The sequence below is a fragment of the Ambystoma mexicanum genome, chromosome 12 (genome assembly GCF_040938575.1).
Source record: "Ambystoma mexicanum isolate Mex_15411 chromosome 12, UKY_AmexF1_1, whole genome shotgun sequence".
In the NCBI taxonomy this organism is placed as follows: Eukaryota; Metazoa; Chordata; class Amphibia; order Caudata; family Ambystomatidae; genus Ambystoma; species Ambystoma mexicanum.
Window position 1 is genome coordinate 269,471,995 of NC_090936.1, and position 20,142 is coordinate 269,492,136.

Genomic DNA, 20,142 nt, shown 5'->3' on the forward strand with positions numbered 1-20,142 from the left:
GTAGTATGTAATGCCAAGGGAATCATCACCTCAGTATATGCCAACTATCCAGGGTCCACCCACGACAGCTTCATTTACCGAATGTCTACCCTAAGCCAGGACCTAGAAGCTGGGCGGCATGGCGATACATGGCTGCTTGGTGAGTATGAATGCCACTGCACATGCATGCATGTCAGATGCAGAGTTATGTCACTACCCCACTAATGATACCCATCACCTCCTCACCAGGGGACAGTGCCTACCCTCTGAGCACCCACATGATGACTCCAATTCGGAACCCCATCACGCCTCCCGAGGTAAGATACAACACAGCCCATATTGCAAACCGGGGCATAGTGGAGCGCACATTCGGAGTGCTCAAGTCACGCTTTCGCTCCCTTGACCGTTCTGGCGGGCAGCTGTTATATGCGCCCCCAGTAGTGTGCAGGATCATAGTGGCAGCATGTGTCCTGCACAATGTTGCAACACGCCGGGGCCTGGCTGTGGACATGGTGGTGCCCCCACTTCCCCAACCACATGCACGCCCGCAGCGCATGGGAGGGGAAAGGGCACGGGGTGAGGCAGCCCATACGCAGCTGGTGGCTAATTACTTCACATAGAAATCACACCCCTGTGGAGTGCACACAGCCCTGGCACATACCATCTGATAAGCAATGATGACTCGACCTGACAATTATGACGAACAAAGGGACAGTCAACTGTCAGAACCATAGCAGCCTGAGATTGTTCATGTGGAAGTGTCACAATGTGTGCATCCCTACCTACACAAACACCACCAATGCAGTGTCATCAAAAGACACACTTCCATGCTGCAGAAATGAATACACACTTGCAAAATACTACATGAGAACAGTGCCATGTCACCCAACCCCTCCCCGGCATGGCCACACAACACACCATGGCATGTCATTCAATGTGAGAGCAAACAAATTAATCCCCACAATATGCCCCAAGTGTCACCAACTACAGTGTCCCTAATGGAAACATGGCCACACATGAAATGCTCTCAGTAATGCAGGACCTACAACACACATTACCAAATACTTACCAAAAATGCCAATCACCTACACAACCTCCAACCTACCTTAAACATGACATTACAGACGTAAAAAATTGGTAGCCTCACTACCTGATAATGCCAGAACTTCGAACACTTTCAAGTATACAGTGTTAGCGCCACGCAAGAGTGTAGGTGCACTGCTTACAACATGGACTCCAGTTCCAAGGTGGACCGCCTTGTGAAGACATGAGAAATGGACCTGCAAATTAGGAGGATGAGATGGATGCAGAGGCACATTCAATACACCATGCAGGGTACAATACAACAACAATATGCACTAGGAATGTATACACAGTATTGACTACAGACTGCCCACACATCAAATGGGAGTCCAACGTCACCATGTACGTCAATGTCACTTGGGCACACCCTTTGCAAGCCCATGGAAACGGGAAGCAGGAGGGGTGTGTGTCACACAAAGCCAACCATCTGAACCAAATTCATGACAAGCCTGCATGTGCCCAGCCACAATACAGCGTATGCCACAGGAGCCACACAAGGCAACACACTGTCCAAAAAACTAAAATTAAAAAAATAAATAAAAAAAAAAATAAAATAAAAAATGGCCATCAATAGGCCTGGGGGGTGGGGGAGGCCACCCAGGAGGTCCGAGGACAGGGTGCACACCAAAACCCACCTGTGTGGGTCTTGCGAAAAAAAAACACCTCCATGGGCTCATGGCCTGCACGGCTACCCTATTGTGGGAGAATCACTGCATTCGCTCTCCTCACCCTCTGCAGCTGCATCAGGAGGTGGTGGCACTATCGGAGGCAGCCCACGCAAAGCCCTAGTCTGTTCCTCCATGGCAGCAAGCATGCGGGTGTGGAAGGTCTCGTTCTGGAGGATAATTGTGCGTAGATCCCCATGCAACAACTCACGGGATGCCCGGACCTCCTCCCTAGTTGCCTGCATCTCAGCTGAGAGCGTACGTGTGAGACGCTCCAGCTGCTGTTCTGTCCTTCTGTTTGTTGAAGCCTCAAGCTCAAAAAGAGTCGTCCTGAGGTGAAGGAGTTCCACCCTCAGGGCTTCCCAGTGGTCCTGGGACTCTATGGAAATGGCTTCCCGCAGAGTCGCCAGTGCCCCCCGCCTGTCCCTGTCGGACGCCAACATGTCCTCCCTGTGTGACTGGCAGATGGAGTCTGTTGCCTGCTGTAGTCGCTCCATCAGCCTTTCGGGGGGGACAATGGAAGTGGCCACCCTATCCATGGCCTGTTGGGTTGCCATACCGTATATGGATTGCTCCCATGCGGTATTGCCAGGTGGCGTACGGCCACCACGTCGGTGGGCACCACACCTGTCTGGGGCAAGGCGAACTGCGCCTTGCTGTGCCGGCACTGCCTGAGGCTGCAGGACTGCATTCCCCCTCTGACCTGCTGGCCCTGGAACAGGATCAGATGCTGCGGAGTGTGACCCTGCATCCGTAACCACCAAAGGCGCACCTGCCAACACTGACATCCCCATTGAGGGTTCTAACCCTGGTGCAGGTGTGTCGGACAGAACAGAATCCCCCTCAGGAACACTCACCTGCGACGGCACATAGGTCTCATCATCCGAATCGACACCTGAATACAGCTCAGGGGAGGGGCAGCCAGAGACACCCCTTGAGAGCACGACCTGCAGCAGTTGTGGGTTCTCACTCACCACCACACCACGTCCCTCACTGGTGGTCGGTCGGGCTTGAGACCCCTCCTGGGTCTGCACCATCTCCACAACCCCAGCAGTATCAAGTGCGTCATCCCCTGCAAAGACATAAAAGAAAACAAATGGAAACAGGCATTAGCACTATGGCACACAATTCGGGCTGAGAAGCTACAGAAACAGTACTTGATTGACACATGTCCCACATGACTAAAACCCTCCCATGCATGCACCGTGACTGCGTGTGAAGGGGAGGCAGATGGCACACATTGTTGACACCAAGATGGAAGATGAACACATTTGCTGCATGCTGCCTAGCAGTGGCATCACACATTGGCCTGTGATTGGCAGGTCAAATACACATGCCATCACACAGATGGCATGTACCCTAGCCATGAAGTGAAGAGGGAGAGGAGGGGACCAATTGTTCATTCAGTCTAGTTTGCTCATGAAATTGATTTTTTCATTGAAATGGTTCAAATGTTTAACCTGGAGCTGCCAGTCCAAAATGGTCCTATAGCACAGGGACATGTCTAAACAAATCATGTCCAGGAAACAAAGCCAGTCCACTGTACCATAGCCATGTCAGACATGTGACAATAGGACTGAGATATGCCTAGTAAAAGTGGTGGTATGCAAACAATCTGCCTGAATAAACAGAGGAAAATAAGCAACAATGTTGTGGCAAGATGACACTTCAAGGGCAACTGGCGTGGTGTTGGGCTGGATGTCTAATGTTGGCAGAAGGGATACTGCTATACCCAAATGCTGGTGCGCAGAATGTATTGGATGAGGCACATGGGTGACCCAAACCACTCGGGCACACACACCCTCACCTGGCACCCAAAACAGAAGCCCTCACACACACACCATGCACATGGATGACACATACATGCATGTGCACTCACCGGACAATGCCTCGTAATCTGCCAGTTCTCCCACGCCTTGGATCTGTTCCTCCGTGATGTAGGTCCCAGCAACCTGCTCATGTGGAGTGAGTTCTATGTCCTCTGCTGGAGACCCACCTCCAGTCACTTCAGTAGCGGCATGACTTGAGGCCAGCTTATTCTTTGCCCTGCGCTTCAGGTCATTCCAGCGCTTGTAGCATTCAGTAGCTGTGCGCCTCACGATTCCAAGGGCACTTATGATGTCCGCGATGGTCTGCCAGTGTGCCTGACGTTGTGCAGGTGTGGTCTTGGATCCTGCAACAATCACCATTTCGCGGTCATGTGCGGACACATACTCTACAAGTGCATTCAGTTCGGCCTCATTGAAGCTGGGCTTCCTTGACGGGCCGGACTGTGTAGCCGTGTCTGGGGCATCAGCCTCTACTGGACGAGCACTCTTCCTCTTCCGCTTGGAAGGTGGTGGGGATCCTGAGTGTCCTACGCCGCTCTGGACACTAGGGGCAGGAGCCCTGGTGGACTCTGTACTAGGAGTGTGGGATTGCACACTCAGCATGGGAGTTGGTGCAGGCATTAGCTCAAGTGTGATGGTGTCAGGGGGAATGTCAGCAGGATGGACTTGGACCGACACTGTCCTTGCTGGGTGTGTGAGAGGTGGGGTGGATGGAGCCGCAGCTGCCCCTGCAGCCTCCCCAGCCTGCCTACGCGGGGCAGCAGATGACCTAGCTGCCCCTGATCCACGTGGCCTGATGATAGCAACGTGCACCGGCGCACGTGGCCTAGACCTGCTGACCTGGAAGTCAGCCATGGAGTCACCCTGTGCCAGGTCTGGTTCCACAGTGGGCTGGCCCAACAAGGGCTGAGCATGGATGGTGTCAGCCACGTTACCCTCAACCGGGGGGGCATGGGTGTCCCTGACTGCTCTTCCACACATGGGGGGCTAGGGGCACCTTGCAAGTCACGGCCATGTCCCCTACCGGATCCACCATGGCCACCACTTGGGGCTCGGCCACCTTTGCCACCCTTACGGCTTGTTCGCCTCCCAGACATGGCACTGATGTTATTGTGCGTATGGGAGTCGATGTGAACTATTGTCCTGGGCAATTGGGGGTCAAAGGGGTTGGGTACCAGATGGTAATCGTACCCTAGTGCTCTAGTGTTAGGAAAGATTTTTTAATTGTGGGTAATTTTCCTTCCATGTGGCAACCCCTAAACTTTTTGCTGTTGTTTTCACCATGATCTAGACTTTGCCAGAGAAGTGCAGCCTTTTGCTGCACTCCTCTGGGCTTTCGCTCCATTCTTACGGGGAAACTGACATGCCCTTAAGACAGTCAGTACCGGGAAACGCTGTTTTCCGTAGTTTCTTTATCATGTTGCAGCTTTCGCGCAACATGACACAAGAGGGCACTGTAAGCTAAGTTACTGCTCTCTTGGGTCTCTAGCCTTCTACAGGCCCTAGATACTCTTTTTGGATTGTAACTGATCGGTGTAAGTGAATCACGGATGGGAATGATGGCAGCGATCGTTTCTTGTGTTTTTGAGCTCCTTTTGGTGTTTTAAGCGTGTTTCTCGCACTTAGCCCAAAATGGTGGCCTGGCTCCGAAAATGGCCAGACCACGAGGCTCCTTTGTCCTGTCCGCTGACCGTCTTGCCCCCTTCAACTTCCCCAGGTCGAGCCAACCCGGGGCCTTCCTTATTTGGGCATGTACTTTCCCGCGAAACACAGATGCTTTCGCGGGCTTCTACAGGCCTTGTATGTGCCTCCAGGATGTGGGCTGGGATGTCTGGTCCCAATACACATCCTGGGTGCCAGAGAGTCTAGGGTGGTGTGAATGCCTGGGACCACCGTGGTCCGTGATAGGTCCACGTATGGTGTGAGTGTTTTGTGAGCAGATCTCCCATAGGGTCCCCTCCGTTTTGGCGCAAAGGGAACCGTGGATAAGAGGGGGCTGGAAACGCCACTACCATGTCGATCTCCTGAGTTCTCACGAACAAAGGAATACATGAGCCAAGTATCCTGCAACCACGAGGCTGAACCAAGGAATCGCTGGTGACCCGCTGAAGGACTGCTCCTCTGCACTGCTGTCGCTTTGTGAAACCCTTTCTACCTCTGATCGAACCAGAAGGCCTGTACTGGTACTTCGACCCTTGGAATAGTGGGAACAGCTATTCTCGGCATCTTCACCATTTCCTGCACGTAAGTCTTCAGAAGTGTCTCTGGGCCATCCAGCAGACTGACCAGCCTACCCAGGAGTCTTGCTCTGTAACCGCCACCAGGTTGTGTTGCATTTCGAGTCCTTGTCGCTCTCACACGATTCGTACACTTGGCATTCCCACGTCTGAAGTGAGTAGTGTACATTTGGCTGAGATACACATGGCCGCTCCGTTGCCCTGCTGTGGTAACAAAATGTGCGGGTTCACTTCGTTTGGGACATCTTTAACTCAACTCTGCTGCTGCAGAATCTACACGACGACGAGACGTCCCCTGCTCCCCTGAACCTGCCAGCACTGAAACTGACACGGAGAAGCCTGGGTCTGCTTGCATCAGGGACCGGTGAGTAGCATAGCTAGGAACTGGTCGCCCTCCTGCAGGAGCCCATAGCTTTTCCCCGCTGTGTCAAACAGCACGCTGTTCCGTACTCACGCTCTGCTTCTGCCCACAGTGGAGGCTGCGCTTGAGTCGCAGAACTCTGTTCTTCTTCATTTGTGCCCCGAACTGAACTGCCTGATTCCCTTGAAGAGACTCCCCTTTTTGCCCGTTGGCACCAGCGTGTGCAGGTACTTTTGAGCACAAGGCTCCACTCTTCATAGGGCTTGGACTTCCTTTTAGTTATGTGCCTCTGAAGGCGGATTGGGTCTAATCATTATTTCGCACTGCCTGTTTTCCTCCCCTTCTAGGTGGACTACACATTTCGTGCATCTAACGCTTTAGACTTGTTTCTATTTGTATATATATTGTATTGGTTTGGTATGTGTTGGTTTACTAGAGTTTTATTGTGATTTCTCGCTACGGTCATTGTTGCAAAGGCCTTGGAATAAATGTGTATATATTTTTAATATAAGACCTGTTTGGAGTAGTTTGTAAGTGTCCTTACTTTGTGTGCTCATTGCAGGCTTTCAGTCACCCTAACCCCTCTTGAGACCTAGTCTTGACCGCCGTGATCGCTACCCTGATTGGTCTGGCTTGTCCAGAGGTTACCCTGTTCCAAATAATTAGGTTGGCCTTCTGAACTTCTGCGCCGCCAGGACAGAGTTCAGAAATCCGTCTTAACATCTAGCAAGGCTGTATGTCACCCCTGGGGAAAGATGACGGGTCACGCAACGCACAGGCACCCTAAAAAAGGGAAGTAAGGTGCACGCAACCCCTCCTAGACCAAGTGTGTGGAAAAATAAACCTGCATTATGCTGTGGCATCCAGAAACACAAGAATGAACGTATGCGTGTCACACGCAGCCTAGAATGACCTCTGAAGGGGTATGCGACACACGGGGCAAGCACAGATGTTAGATACGTGCGCGACTCACCGTCTGCCAGGAACAAAAGCGTGAAAAATATGCGCGTGTGCGCGTTGGCAACACCCCCGCCAAAAGAAGAATTGTACGCTGTCTGAGGAGACAGGACAAAAGTAGAAGGGAACGCTGTTTGAGGAAACAGGCCCAGGAAAAAGAGGAAAAGTGAAAAAGCTATCAGAGGTAACAGGGAATACGAACTTGAAACGCTGTGAAGTAAATCGCGTGTGAACCGACAAGAAGTACAGATTTCACCCACTCGCTCTCCACGAAAAGCACGTACAAGGAAATGGCGTTCCACACGTACCTTTTATACACATGTCACAGACAAGCATACGCGAGGAGGCCATTTCCACCAATTACACGCTTTGACACTCGGACGTGTATCTTCTTTTTTACACGCGCCATTCTCTACGCATGGGGGCCTTTGGGCCAATGAAATCGCATATGCGTGCAGACGCGCTTACACGCTAAGTGCCTTTCCTCGAATTACACGCAGACGTGCAGGATTTTCACGTGCCAAATCACTCCGTATCAAGCTGGCCACGCGTAAGCACACAGAAGACCACGCTCCTGCCCAGAAAGCCGATTTACTGCCCCCCAGAGCCCCGAGCACGCTCCCACCTGCCATCTGCTGCTGCCTGACTGCCTGCTGCCCACATGCCCTGCCATTTGCTGCCTGCACATCAGCCAGGGGTGCTGTTGCTGTGACCACCCCTGCTGGAACCGAAGACTCCCGACTGGGATTCCATCGCTCCACAGCCCAGCCCCAGGACCCAGTTGCCCACCCACTCCTGCCTCTGGGGTTGTCATGTCGGGCACTGCAACATCTGGCACCACTGACAACCCCCGGCCAGAGAGGCAGAGGGGCACCAGCTTCAGTGCCAGGGAAGTTGGTGTCCTGGTGGAGCAAGTCCTGGGGCAGTATAATGCCCTCTTCGGAAGTGTGCGCGCCGACAAGGAAGGACGGACTCGGATCTGGACGGACATCGTGACTGCCATCAACACGGAGGGGGTGGCAGTCCGACTATTCCATCATGTCAAGAAGCACTGGGAGGACTTCAGGTCCAGGACCCTGAACAAGGTCCGGCGCCTCTTGAAGGCAGCGGATGCTAAGGGGCGCCGGGGCCACTTGTCGGAAGATCAGATGAGGGTCCTGGAACGCATATCCCCAGTGCTCCACGTTCAGGTCCTTGAGAGGCAGACCCGTCTGGAGTCGAGCGGTAAGTGTACATGCATCATGATTGTAAGCTGTGCGTGTGGTGATGTGCCAGTAGTGTGCCGCTTGCACATCTGTTTGTATGGGGCCGAGTATGGGTGGGGGTGTACAGGGCCGTGAGGCTAACACATGCGAGGGCTGTCATGTGTGAGACATGGATGGTGCTTGTGTGTGTAGGCTTGCATGCCAAATGCAGTTGTGTGGGCACACATGTTTGGATGAATGTGTATGTAAGTAGGCATGTTCGTGATGTCACGCATGTATGTTGTTTTCAGCTGCATGTATCAGCACTGTGTACATGTGCATGTGTGTGTATTTGACAAGGGTGCAACTGTGATGCAACATGGATGCATGTGACAGCGGGATGTGGAAGCCTGATTGGCAGATGAGACATGGATGCCCATCTGAACACTGCGACAGTTGGCTGAGGTGTACACATGCATGCAAGTGTGGTGGTGTGCGTGCATGTGTAGTGCACTCCCTGTGTTGCATGTGATGTCTGGCTCACCTTTGCCTGCTCATGCTGTTGTATGTGTATGGATGGTGCTGGCAGTTGCGATGTGGCTGTGGTATGGCTCATGTGTGCAAGTTGAAATGACATGTGTGTTGCCGATTGTGATGCCATGTCTGAGGTTTGCCAATGCCACTCATGTGCAACTGTCATTTGTGTATGTGTCCTTTGTACAGTGCCCTGATGCCTGTGTTTTATTTCTCCCTGTCTGCAGCGTCAACTGATGAAGAGGGCGGAGAAGGTGCTGTGGAGCACAGCGGCGGGGATCGCACCGCCAGCCGGAGACGCAAGGCCCGGTTCCCCTCCCAGGTTGTGATCTCGTCGGGGAGTGAGGAGTCCGGTGCCGCGTCCCAGGCCGCAGCTGCCGGGGGGAGGTCCAAGAGGCGGAGGTCGGAGCTGGACTCCTCGGCAGCAGAAGGGGCAGCTGGGACCCCACAGGGCCCAACGGGGGAAGATGGCACCGAGTCATCCAGGATGGTGGGGGGTTTGGTGGAGGAGGAGGCCGTGCAAGCGACAGAGACGGGGTCTGGAGGTGGGGATTCCACTGGTGCTAGTGGTGCAGTGCAGGACCAGGGACAGGAGGCAGCACAGGTCGCCGCGGAGGTGCCTGTGTGCAATCCTGTCCCTGATCCTGTCACTGCATCATCTTGCACCAGCATGGATGCCTACGTCCAGACCCGTTTTCAGGCAGGGGATGCGCTCACGACAACTGGCCTTCCTCTGCCTGCGGACGTGGCTATCCGGGTCCGGGTTGAGCCTGTCCTGACTGGTGTGGCGTTGCGTCAACGAGCCATGCGAGGTGACCTGCAGTCTTTTCATGAGGAGACTGCACGTCATCTCGAATGGCTCGTTGACCGCGTCGGCCTACTGGGACAGGTCACCCAGGCCGGATTCCTCCAATTGCTGCAGCTTGCTCCGACCCCCTCCTCAACTGAACTCCCTATGCTCGAGTCGTCCTCCGTGCCATCTTCCCACCCATTTGTCACCTGGGTGCCCTGTGGAGCTGCCTCTGACGGTGCGGCCAGGCTGGTGGAGGAGGCATCCCTGCCACAGTCGGGAGTCGGACGTCCAGCAGGGGTGGCCACATCAACGACTACACCCCAGCCTGTGGAGGATGTGCAGGCAGCAGGAGGCAGTGCACGGGCACAGCAGCAGCAGCAACGAGGTGGGAGCCATGATGGCTCGGGGCCTTCGACATCGGAGGGGCAGGCATCGGCCGGAGGGCAGGAGGACCCAGGGCGGGTAGTGTCTTCCGTGTGGCAGCGGTTGGGCCACGCCATAGATGCGGAGCGGGCGGAAGAGGCACGGCTCACGATGGTCAGGGCGGAGAACTCCATGCAGAGGGCCCTGAGGCGGGCCGAGTGCCTCGAGGCAATCCGCAGGGAGTTTGAGGTGAACATGTCTACGGCCCTGCGGACACTCAGTGCCATGGAGGAGGACCGCCTCCGGGACATTGAGCAGGAGTTCGATGATGCCCTGGCCCGGAACATCCCGAAGTGAGCCGTCGGACTAGCCCGCTGCCCTTGTAAATAGTTCTTTAGTTAGTGTTAGGTTTCCTTTGGTTTTGCATTTTTTTTGGACCTTTTGGACAATGGGCCACATTTTTGTATATAGTTTTTTTTTTTTTAGGTAGCGTTATTAGATAGGTTTCATTTCTTCTGTTGGGATCATGGACCCTGGATTGTTTATCTGTATATAGTTGACTTTTGGATTATCATTTTTTTTTATGATTTACCCATGGAGCAATGGTTGTCGAATTTAATTTTCCATTGGATTTACTTTTGTGGACTGTGACTTTGGACACCTTTCCTTTGGATTATGATTTGTGGTTTTGCATTATTTCACGGACGTGCTGGTTTATTTTTTTTTAATTTCCATTATTGTTTGTTTATTTTTGATTCAAATTATGTTGCTTTTAATACATATTTTTTCGTCAAACTTCAATGTGTAGTATCATCTCATTGGTTTCATGCATATCATGATATGGGTTTTGACATTCACTGACACCCATTGGGTGTATGTGAGGGACATGTGTTCATTTCCAAACTTGCAATTGGGGTTCTATCATGTTATTGCCACTTCTAAGTGGGTGGATGCAATACTCGGGTGGGTGTATTGCATTTGGAGGCTGACCATAAGGGCCAGGGATCTAGATTGTGATGACATGTTGGCTGGGGGACATGAGTGGGGGCCTGGTGGATGGTGCCCCTGCACTGCTGGGGGTGGGGGTGATGGGAGACATGAGTGGGGGCCTGGTGGAGGGTGCCCTGCACTGCTGGGGGGTGGGGGTGCTGGGAGACATGTGTGGGGGCCTGGTGGAGGGTGCCCTGCACTGCTGGGGGGTGGGGGTGATGGGAGACATGAGTGGGGGCCTGGTGGAGGGTGCCCCTGGATGCTGGGGGGTGGGGGTGCAGGGGGACATGAGTTGGACATGAGTGGGGGCCTGGTGGAGGGTGCCCTGCACTGCTGGGGGGTGGGGGTGCAGGGAGACATGTGTGGGGGCCTGGTGGAGGGTGCCCCTGGATGCTGGTGGGTGGGGGTGCAGGGAGACATGAGTTGAACATGAGTGGGGGCCTGGTGGAGGGTGCCCTGCACTGCTGGGGGGTGGGCGTGATGGGAGACATGAGTGGGGGCCTGGTGGAGGGTGCCCTGCACTGCTGGGGGGTGGGGGTGATGGGAGACATGAGTGGGGGCCTGGTGGAGGGTGCCCCTGCACTGCGGGGGGGTGGGGGTGATGGGAGACATGAGTGGGGGCCTGGTGGAGGGTGCCCCTGCACTGCTGGGGGGTGGGGGTGATGGGAGACATGAGTGGGGTCTGGTGGAGGGTGCCCCTGCACTGCTGGGGGTGGGGGTGGTGGGAGACATGAGTGGGGGCCTGGTGGAGGGTGCCCTGCACTGCTGGGGGTGGGGGTGATCGGAGACATGAGTGGGGGCCTGGTGGAGGGTGCCCCTGCACTGCTGGGGGGTGGGGGTGGTGGGAGACATGAGTGGGGGCCTGGTGGAGGGTGCCCTGCACTGCTGGGGCGTGGGGGTGATGGGAGACATGAGTGGGGGCCTGGTGGAGGGTGCCCCTGCACTGCTGGGGGGTGGGGGTGATGGGAGACATGAGTTGGACATGAGTGGGGGCCTGGTGGAGGGTGCCCTGCACTGCTGGGGGGTGGGGGTGGTGGGAGACATGAGTGGGGGCCTGGTGGAGGGTGCCCTGCACTGCTGGGGGTTGGGGGTGCAGGGAGACATGCGTGGGGGCCTGGTGGAGGCTGCCCCTGCACTGCTGGGGGGTGGGGTGGTGGGAGACATGGGTGGGGGCCTGGTGGAGGCTGCCCCTGGATGCTGGGGGTGCAGGGGGACATGAGTGGGGGCCTGGTGGAGGCTGCCCCTGCACTGCTAGGGGTGGGGGCGATGGGAGACATGAGTGGGGGCCTGGTGGAGGCTGCCCCTGGATGCTGGGGGGTGGGGGTGCAGGGGGACATGAGTGGGGGCCTGGTGGAGGCTGCCCCTGCACTGCTGGGGGTCGGGGGTGATGGGAGACATGTGTGGGGGCCTGGTGGAGGGTGCCCTGCACTGCTGGGGGTTGGGGGTGCAGGGAGACATGAGTGGGGGCCTGGTGGAGGGTGCCCCTGGATGCTGGGGGTGATGGGAGACATGAGTGGGGGCCTGGTGGAGGGTGCCCCTGCACTGCTGGGGGGTGGGGGTGATGGGAGACATGAGTGGGGGCCTGGTGGAGGCTGCCCCTGGATGCTGGGGGGTGGGGTGCAGGGGGACATGAGTGGGGGCCTGGTGGAGGGTGCCCCTGCACTGCTGGGGGGTGGGGGTGGTGGGGGACATGAGTGGGGGCCTGGTGGAGGCTGCCCCCGCACTGCTGGGGGGTGGGGGTGATGGGAGACATGAATGGGGGCCTGGTGGAGGGTGCCCCTGCACTGCTGGGGGTGGAGGTGATGGGAGACATGAGTGGGGGCCTGGTGGAGGGTGCCCCTGGATGTTGGGGGGTGGGGGTGGTGGGAGACATGAGTGGGGGCTTGGTGGAGGCTGTCCCTGGATGCTGGGGGTTGGGGGTGCAGGGGGACATGAGTGGGGGCCTGGTGGAGGCTGCCCCTGCACTGCTGGGGCGTGGGGGTGGTGGGAGACATGAGTGGGGGCCTGGTGGAGGGTGCCCCTGCACTGCTGGGGGGTGGGAGTGATGGGAGACATGAGTTGGACATGAGTGGGGGCCTGGTGGAGGGTGCCCTGCACTGCTGGGGGGTGGGGGTGATGGGAGACGTGAGTGGGGGCCTGGTGGAGGCTGCCCCTGGATGCTGGGGGTTGAGGGTGCAGGGGGACATGAGTGGGGGCCTGGTGGTGGCTGCCCCTGCACTGCTGGGGGGTGGGGGTGATGGGAGACATGAGTGGGGGCCTGGTGGAGGGTGCCCTGAACTGCTGGGGGTTGGGGTGCAGGGAGACATGAGTGGGGGCCTGGTGGAGGGTGCCCCTGGATGCTGGGGGGTGGGGGTGATGGGAGACATGAGTGGGGGCCTGGTGGAGTGTGCCCCTGCACTGCTGGGGGGTGGGGATGATGGGAGACATGAGTGGGGGCCTGGTGGAGGGTGCCCTGCACTGCTGGGGGGTAGGGGTGATGGGAGACATGAGTGGGGGCCTGGTGGAGGGTGCCCTGCACTGCTGGGGGTTGGGGGTGCAGGGAGACATGAGTGGGGGCCTGGTGGAAGCTGCCACTGCACTGCTGGGGGATGGGGGTGGTGGGGGACATGAGTGGGGGCCTGGTGGAGGGTGCCCTGCACTGCTGGGGGGTGGGGGTGGTGGGAGACATGAGTTGGACATGAGTGGGGGCCTGGTGGAGGGTGCCCTGCACTGCTGGGGGGTGGGGGTGATGAGAGACATGAGTGGGGGCCTGGTGGAGGGTGCCCCTGGATGCTGGGGGGTGGGGGTGATGGGAGACATGAGTGGGGGCCTGGTGGAGGGTGCCCCTGCACTGCTGGGGGGTGGGGGTGCAGGGAGACATGAGTGGGGGCCTGGTGGAGGCTGTCCCTGCACTGCTGGGGGCTGGGGGTGGTGGGAGACATGTGTGGGGGCCTGGTGGAGGGTGCCCCTGCACTGCTGGGGGGTGGGGGTGGTGGGAGACATGAGTTGGACATGAGTGGGGGCCTGGTGGAGGGTGCCCTGCACTGCTGGGGGGTGGGGGTGATGAGAGACATGAGTGGGGGCCTGGTGGAGGGTGCCCCTGCACTGCTGGGGGGTGGGGGTGATGGGAGACATGAGTTGGACATGAGTGGGGGCCTGGTGGAGGGTGCCCTGCACTGCTGGGGGGTGTGGGTGGTGGGAGACATGAGTGGGGGCCTGGTGGAGGGTGCCCTGCACTGCTGGGGGGTGGGGGTGCAGGGAGACATGAGTGGGGGCCTGGTGGAGGCTGCCCCTGCACTGCTGGGGGTGGGGGTGATGGGAGACATGAGTGGGGGCCTGGTGGAGGGTGCCCTGCACTGCTGGGGGGTGGGGGTGCTGGGAGACATGTGTGGGGGCCTGGTGGAGGGTGCCCTGCACTGCTGGGGGGTGGGGGTGATGGGAGACATGAGTGGGGGCCTGGTGGAGGGTGCCCCTGGATGCTGGGGGGTGGGGGTGCAGGGGGACATGAGTTGGACATGAGTGGGGGCCTGGTGGAGGGTGCCCTGCACTGCTGGGGGGTGGGGGTGCAGGGAGACATGTGTGGGGGCCTGGTGGAGGGTGCCCCTGGATGCTGGTGGGTGGGGGTGCAGGGAGACATGAGTTGAACATGAGTGGGGGCCTGGTGGAGGGTGCCCTGCACTGCTGGGGGGTGGGCGTGATGGGAGACATGAGTGGGGGCCTGGTGGAGGGTGCCCTGCACTGCTGGGGGGTGGGGGTGATGGGAGACATGAGTGGGGGCCTGGTGGAGGGTGCCCCTGCACTGCGGGGGGGTGGGGGTGATGGGAGACATGAGTGGGGGCCTGGTGGAGGGTGCCCCTGCACTGCTGGGGGGTGGGGGTGATGGGAGACATAAGTGGGGTCTGGTGGAGGGTGCCCCTGCACTGCTGGGGGGTGGGGGTGGTGGGAGACATGAGTGGGGGCCTGGTGGAGGGTGCCCTGCACTGCTGGGGGTGGGGGTGATCGGAGACATGAGTGGGGGCCTGGTGGAGGGTGCCCCTGCACTGCTGGGGGGTGGGGGTGGTGGGAGACATGAGTGGGGGCCTGGTGGAGGGTGCCCCTGCACTGCTGGGGGGTGGGGGTGATGGGAGACATGAGTTGGACATGAGTGGGGGCCTGGTGGAGGGTGCCCTGCACTGCTGGGGGGTGGGGGTGGTGGGAGACATGAGTGGGGGCCTGGTGGAGGGTGCCCTGCACTGCTGGGGGTTGGGGGTGCAGGGAGACATGCGTGGGGGCCTGGTGGAGGCTGCCCCTGCACTGCTGGGGGGTGGGGTGGTGGGAGACATGGGTGGGGGCCTGGTGGAGGCTGCCCCTGGATGCTGGGGGTGGGGGTGCAGGGGGACATGAGTGGGGGCCTGGTGGAGGCTGCCCCTGCACTGCTAGGGGTGGGGGCGATGGGAGACATGAGTGGGGGCCTGGTGGAGGCTGCCCCTGGATGCTGGGGGGTGGGGGTGCAGGGGGACATGAGTGGGGGCCTGGTGGAGGCTGCCCCTGCACTGCTGGGGGTCGGGGGTGATGGGAGACATGTGTGGGGGCCTGGTGGAGGGTGCCCTGCACTGCTGGGGGTTGGGGGTGCAGGGAGACATGAGTGGGGGCCTGGTGGAGGGTGCCCCTGGATGCTGGGGGTGATGGGAGACATGAGTGGGGGCCTGGTGGAGGGTGCCCCTGCACTGCTGGGGGGTGGGGGTGATGGGAGACATGAGTGGGGGCCTGGTGGAGGCTGCCCCTGGATGCTGGGGGGTGGGGTGCAGGGGGACATGAGTGGGGGCCTGGTGGAGGGTGCCCCTGCACTGCTGGGGGGTGGGGATGGTGGGGGACATGAGTGGGGGCCTGGTGGAGGCTGCCCCCGCACTGCTGGGGGGTGGGGGTGATGGGAGACATGAATGGGGGCCTGGTGGAGGGTGCCCCTGCACTGCTGGGGGTGGAGGTGATGGGAGACATGAGTGGGGGCCTGGTGGAGGGTGCCCCTGGATGTTGGGGGGTGGGGGTGGTGGGAGACATGAGTGGGGGCTTGGTGGAGGCTGTCCCTGGATGCTGGGGGGTGGGGGTGCAGGGGGACATGAGTGGGGGCCTGGTGGAGGCTGCCCCTGCACTGCTGGGGCGTGGGGGTGGTGGGAGACATGAGTGGGGGCCTGGCGGAGGGTGCCCCTGCACTGCTGGGGGGTGGGAGTGATGGGAGACATGAGTTGGACATGAGTGGGGGCCTGGTGGAGGGTGCCCTGCACTGCTGGGGGGTGGGGGTGATGGGAGACGTGAGTGGGGGCCTGGTGGAGGCTGCCCCTGGATGCTGGGGGTTGGGGGTGCAGGGGGACATGAGTGGGGGCCTGGTGGTGGCTGCCCCTGCACTGCTGGGGGGTGGGGGTGATGGGAGACATGAGTGGGGGCCTGGTGGAGGGTGCCCTGAACTGCTGGGGGTTGGGGTGCAGGGAGACATGAGTGGGGGCCTGGTGGAGGGTGCCCCTGGATGCTGGGGGGTGGGGGTGATGGGAGACATGAGTGGGGGCCTGGTGGAGTGTGCCCCTGCACTGCTGGGGGGTGGGGATGATGGGAGACATGAGTGGGGGCCTGGTGGAGGGTGCCCTGCACTGCTGGGGGGTAGGGGTGATGGGAGACATGAGTGGGGGCCTGGTGGAGGGTGCCCTGCACTGCTGGGGGTTGGGGGTGCAGGGAGACATGAGTGGGGGCCTGGTGGAAGCTGCCACTGCACTGCTGGGGGATGGGGGTGGTGGGGGACATGAGTGGGGGCCTGGTGGAGGGTGCCCTGCACTGCTGGGGGGTGGGGGTGGTGGGAGACATGAGTTGGACATGAGTGGGGGCCTGGTGGAGGGTGCCCTGCACTGCTGGGGGGTGGGGGTGATGAGAGACATGAGTGGGGGCCTGGTGGAGGGTGCCCCTGGATGCTGGGGGGTGGGGGTGATGGGAGACATGAGTGGGGGCCTGGTGGAGGGTGCCCCTGCACTGCTGGGGGGTGGGGGTGCAGGGAGACATGAGTGGGGGCCTGGTGGAGGCTGTCCCTGCACTGCTGGGGGCTGGGGGTGGTGGGAGACATGTGTGGGGGCCTGGTGGAGGGTGCCCCTGCACTGCTGGGGGGTGGGGGTGGTGGGAGACATGAGTTGGACATGAGTGGGGGCCTGGTGGAGGGTGCCCTGCACTGCTGGGGGGTGGGGGTGATGAGAGACATGAGTGGGGGCCTGGTGGAGGGTGCCCCTGCACTGCTGGGGGGTGGGGGTGATGGGAGACATGAGTTGGACATGAGTGGGGGCCTGGTGGAGGGTGCCCTGCACTGCTGGGGGGTGTGGGTGGTGGGAGACATGAGTGGGGGCCTGGTGGAGGGTGCCCTGCACTGCTGGGGGGTGGGGGTGCAGGGAGACATGAGTGGGGGCCTGGTGGAGGCTGCCCCTGCACTGCTGGTGGATGGGGGTGGTGCGAGACATGAGTGGGGGCCTGGTGGAAGGTGCCCCTGGATGCTGGGGGGTGGGCGTGATGGGAGACATGAGTGGGGGCCTGGTGGAGGGTGCCCCTGCACTGCTGGGGGGTGGGGGTGGTGGGAGACATGAGTGGGGGCCTGGTGGAGGGTGCCCTGCACTGCTGGGGGGTGGGGGTGCAGAGAGACATGAGTGGGGGCCTGGTGGAGGCTGCCCCTGCACTGCTGGGGGGTGGGGGTGGTGGGAGACATGAGTGGGGGCTTGGTGGAGGCTGCCCCTGCACTGCTGGGGGGTGGGGGTGGTGGGAGACATGAGTTGGACATGAGTGGGGGCCTGGTGGAGGGTGCCCTGCACTGCTAGGGGTGGGGGTGATGGGAGACATGAGTGGGGGCCTGGTGGAGGGTGCCCCTGCACTGCTGGGGGGTGGGGGTGATGGGAGACATGAGTTGGACATGAGTGGGGGCCTGGTGGAGGGTGCCCTGCACTGCTGGGGGGTGGGAGACATGAGTGGGGGCCTGGTGGAGGGTGCCCTGCACTGCTGGGGGTGGGGGTGCAGGGAGACATGAGTGGGGGCCTGGTGGAGGCTGCCCCTGCACTGCTGGTGGGTGGGGGTGGTGGGAGACATGAGTGGGGGACTGGTGGAGGGTGCCCCTGGATGCTGGGAGGTGGGGGTGATGGGAGACATGAGTGGGGGCCTGGTGGAGGGTGCCCCTGCACTGCTGGGGGTGGGGGTGGTGGGAGACATGAGTCGGGGCCTGGTGGAGGGTGCCCTGCACTGCTGGGGGGTGGGGGTACAGGGAGACATGAGTGGGGGCCTGGCGGAGGGTGCCCCTGGATGCTGGGGGGTGGGGGTGATGGGAGACATGAGTGGGGGCCTGGTGGAGGGTGCCCCTGCACTGTTGGGGGGTGGGGATGATGGGAGACATGAGTGGGGGCCTGGTGGAGGGTGCCCCTGCACTGCGGGGGGTGGGGGTGCTGGTAGACATGAGTGGGGGCCTGGTGAAGGGTGCCCCTGCACTGCTGGGAGGTGGGGGTGCAGGGAGACATAAGTGGGGGCCTGGTGGAGGCTGCCCCTGCACTGTTGGGGGTGGGGTGGTGGGAGACATGAGTGGGGGCCTGGTGGAGGCTGCCCCTGCACTGCTGGGGGTGGGGGTGGTGGGAGACATGAGTTGGACATGAGTGGGGGCCTGGTGGAGGGTGCCCTGCACTGCTGGGGGGTGGGGGCGATGGGAGACATGAGTGGGGGCCTGGCGGAGGGTGCCCATGCACTGCTGGTGGGTGGGGGTGATGGGAGACATGAGTTGGACATGAGTGGGGGCCTGGTGGAGGGTGTCCTGCACTGCTGGGGGGTGGGGGTGGTGGGAGACATGAGTGGGGGCCTGGTGGAGGGTGCCCTGCACTGCTGGGGGGTGGGGGTGCAGGGAGACATGAGTGGGGGCCTGGTGGAGGCTGCCCCTGCACTTGTGGGGGGTGGGGGTGGTGGGAGACATGAGTGAGGGCCTGGTGGAGGCTGCCCCTGGATGCTGGGGGTGGTGGGAGACATGAGTGGGGGCCTGGTGGAGGGTGCCCCTGGATGCTGGGGGGTGGAGGTGCAGGGGGACATGAGTGAGGGCCTGGTGGAGGCTTCCCCTGCACTGCTGGGGGTGGGGGTGGTGGGAGACATGAGTGGGGGCCTGGTGGAGGCTGCCCCTGCACTGCTGGGGGGTGGGGGTGATGGGGTGATGGGAGACATGAGTGGGGCCTGGTGGGGGTGATGGGAGACATGAGTGGGGGCCTGGTGGAGGCTGCCCTGCACTGCTGGGGGGTGGGGGTGGTGGGAGACATGTGTTGGACATGAGTGGGGGCCTGGTGGAGGGTGCCCCGTGGGGCTGGGGGTGCAGGGGAACATGCGTTGGTGGGCAGTAGTGCAAGGTGACATGTGGGTTGGCTGGGGGGCATGGGCATGGTGGATGGGCTGCCTGCGGGACATGTGCAGGGCAGGCCACTGTGGTGTGGGCTGCCTGCAGGGGCCGTGGAGGGTGTAGAGGGAATACCTGGGAGGACACACACGTGCAATTCACGTGTGGTGCTCTCCGCGCACCCCTGTAATACACGGACCGTGATGGAATTGCGTGTGATACTTCCTGCGCACCCCTGAAATACACGTACCCCTGCTGCTTTGGCGTGTGATACTTCCCGGCACCCCTGGAATACACGTACCATGATTGAATCGCGTGTGATACTTCCTGTGCACCCCTGAAATACACGTACCCTGCTGCTTTTGCGAGTGATACTTCCTGCGCACTCCTGGAATACACGTACCCTGCAGCTTTTGCGTGTGATACTTCCCGCGCACCCCTGGAATACACGTACCCTGATGGAATTGCGTGTGATACTTCCCTGCGCACCCTGAAATGCACGTACCCTGCTGTTTTTGCATGTGATACTTCCCGCGCACCCCTGGAATACATGTGCCCTGATGGAATCGCGTGTGTTACTTCCCACGCACCCCTGATGTACACGTACCCAGGACAATCGCGTGCCAAACTTCCTGCGAACCACTGAAATACACGTTCCCCGCTTGGCGTTTGCTGTTTGGCAGCCCTGTGAACTGGTCCAGGGTTAGCGCAGCCCTTTGCGATGATTTGGGAATTTTGAAGGCTTTTCCTTGCGCGAGGGCGTTCTTGGGGGCGTAACTGGCGCTGCTGCAGGGTCGCTGCGCCACTCTGCGCCACGGCTGGTTTTTGA